Source organism: Lactuca saligna, chromosome 2 (genome assembly GCF_052625555.1).
Source record: "Lactuca saligna cultivar CGN05327 chromosome 2, ASM5262555v1, whole genome shotgun sequence".
In the NCBI taxonomy this organism is placed as follows: Eukaryota; Viridiplantae; Streptophyta; class Magnoliopsida; order Asterales; family Asteraceae; genus Lactuca; species Lactuca saligna.
Genome location: NC_136418.1, coordinates 72,790,257 through 72,793,564, shown reverse-complemented (window position 1 = coordinate 72,793,564; position 3,308 = coordinate 72,790,257). Strand labels below are relative to the sequence as shown.

Genomic DNA, 3,308 nt, shown 5'->3' with positions numbered 1-3,308 from the left:
TATTTTGACCCGCCAACCCGCTACACACCAACCCGAATACGACACGATTACCAGGCCTAATATAAGCCGTGTTTTATTGTTGCTTATAGGACCATGGGTTCTTTTTGAATTTCCACATAGGACTTGCCCTACATGAGATCTGGTTGAAAACCAGCTTATATGATGCATTTAACCGGGTTTTTCAAGCAATTCTATCCCGACAAAATTCTCATCATTACAATTTCAAAATTTAAGACGAAAGGAATTAAATAAACCGAATGAATACCAAGGCTCATTTTGTATGTATCATATACAATTCGATCAACAAACAAAAAAAAATCACCGTATTAGAAGATAAGTGGCATACAAGGGGAATTGTTCCATACATTAGAATGCAACTTTAATATTTCTCTTGCTTTCTTCTTTAAGTAAGGCTCATAGTCCACTTGAAGCACCATGCACAGCTTCAACACAGCCCCAACTCTCATCATCTCCGCCACAACTTCATCAGTTGCTGAGAACTTTCCAATTAAGGAAAGTATTTGTACAGCCCGATCGTCGGTCCCTGGTGAAACCTTAAACATTCTCTTAGCAACCATTGCAATACCACCTGCATGCTTTAATAACTGAGCTCTCCCATCAGCACATGAACACAAGTGAGCCAAGAGACAGAAAAGTAACTCCGACACATTCTTTTCAATCCCGTTTATCTCTAGTTCCACCAGCTCGAAGACTGCACCAGCTTCCACGGTTTTCATTCTGTTTCTTCCCCATGGGCACACGTCGATTAACATTCTTAAGACTGCTTTCATTGCATGTGGTGAGGTTCTTTTCCTTATGATGTTTACTGTTTGTTTAAAGAAATCGAAGCTTAATCTCTCTAAAACACTTGTACTCGCTACTTCCATGACCATTTCGAGCAGCAAAATTGCATGTGTTTGGACATCAACGATCAGATCATCTCCTATCATGTTGTCAAAACCTAATACCCATAGTAAAGAATCAATTAAATTATGATCTTCTTTGGCGATATGCTTTTTCTCAGGGACAGTTAGCCAAGAAAGATGAAGAATTTTGAGTGCCTGGCCGAGTCCTACAGTAATAGTCCGACTTTCCTTATAAAACTTTGTTATCAAGGAAATCATTGCACCATTCGTGCCTGCGTCAATCAAGCACTGTCGGTTTTTCTCACTCTCTCTTGCGAGTAAATGCAAGGTGTCCAGCGAGATTGCATGAAGCTCCGGTGACTTCAGGTTGCGGAGGAGTTTCATAACGTGAGATTTGTTAAGAAGAGGTTTTGGTGTGGGAATACGATCGATACCATAATTAGCATTTGTGACACACCATGCTTGGATGAGACGCCGAAGCGTGTGGTTGGGGGTCAAATCTGAATCTCTTGGCAATGGCTGTTTGGTGACGGGACACAGCACTTCCTCCGCCGTGGATAGCCAGTGCTCTATACTGTCCCGGTCGTAGGTTATTCCAGTGACAGCCGTAACAGGGTCTTGCATGATCTGAAGTGAAATTGGACACATGAAGTAACGGGGTACCTCCACCGTTTCATCTTCCATCTGTTTAATGGATTGTGGAACAACACTGAAAGTAATTAGAGAGAAAAGTTCGAAAAACAGAAATACATGCTTGTTTTTTTAAATTCACAGTATAAATGGTTATATAATATACACCAGGCTTTGAATTCAATGAAGAAATGGAGAACGGTGGCTGCAAAGTTTGAATAATCTAGAATGCTTTGGATTGACATCTTACGCCCATATCAAGTTTTGGTAGTTAATATTAATTATATATGAGCTGTGGTCAAACACAAAAAACGAAATCGTGGTCAAACACAAAAAAACGAAATCAATACTAAAGAAAAGTAGTATATTGACTTTTCAACTCGAACAATTCCAGTTGTGTATAACGTGTATGATGGTTGGTCTTTTCAAATTTCAAGCAAGATTTACGTGATTGTAAGGAATACAAGGATGAAAATGGAATCATTTGAAAAAACAAAAACAAAAACGACTAATTAAATGTAGGGAGAAAGTTAGAATTTTGCTAAATCAACTTCCGATATTATATTTATGGTAACTAATTATTTAATTATTATTATTTATAATTAGGGTCTCATTTTTTGTTTCTTAGACTATTATGGTTAGCTATCACAAGTAAACTACACTAGTTGAAAAATTAATCGATAATTAAAAAATTAATTGATAGTGGATCAACTAGCTAATAAAAAATAATGTTCGATAAACATTAACCAATAAACTAACTAAAAAGTATAAAATGAGATATAAGGATATATAAAAATTATGTTTATGTTAATTAAGAAAAGATATATATGAGACAATCGTTTTGTTTTGCTTTTTTTTTATATTTTTTATTTTATATTTTTTATTTTAATTAAGCTAGTTGAAAAGTTATTATGAATAGTTTTGTAAAAAATAGCTTATAGTTTTTAACTTGTTAAACATAATAATCTAAAAAAACTCAAAGAATAAGTTAACTTATAAAGTAGTTGTACGCACCAACCATAACTAGTTGTACGCACCAACCATATCGATTAATGTTAATATACTAGATCACTAAACTTTTATTTCTATGGTCCCTAAACAATTTTGTTTTTTTTTCCTTTATACCGTATTTATACCATCTTGACCTTTGATTTTGATTTTGATTTTGTTACACCTAAATTTATTATTATATATAATATTTAAAACTGTCTCGGCTTATGAGCAATAAGATTTTGAAGTCGGCATGAAATTGAAGTTACACAGGTTTTATATATACTTACCGCCACTGTTTTCCAATATGTAAATCACCTTCTTTAAACCTTCTCTGGATACAAACACAAGAGAACATTCATTCTGCTCCATCTATCTCTATGTCACCGCTTCTAAACCAAAAAACTCTCTTTTTCTCACATTACATTACAATTTCTCTCGGCCACCGTTGCCATTTTTCTCCATCTTCGTTGATGGCTAATAATGTCAAAAAACATGAAGCCAAAAAGATGTAAAATATAGTGCATATGCATTCCATCACCATTTTGACGGTCATCAATCGCAACATTATACTACATTCTAAAAAAAATCGGCATTGTTGGTCTACTTTATCTGCCTAAACCTACATCTTCACCACCACTATGTTTCTCTTCCGTTTTGAAGAAAACACTAGGGCCAATGTATTGATTTAAGGGTTCAACATATTTTCTTAGTTTTTTACGATCAATCTCTTCTATACTTTTTTTTATTAGTTCTACTTTGAATGTTTTAGCACTAGTGAACATATGCCACCACGCACCAGTAGGAATGCCCAAACTTAGT

The 3,308-nt window shown here is 34.9% G+C and overlaps 1 pseudogene; it reads right to left on the bottom strand.

The window, feature by feature from the left end:
• Positions 1–260: 260 nt before the first annotated feature.
• On the bottom strand, positions 261–1,733 carry LOC145028908 (E3 ubiquitin-protein ligase PUB23 pseudogene; annotated as a pseudogene).
• Positions 1,734–3,308: the final 1,575 nt, after the last annotated feature.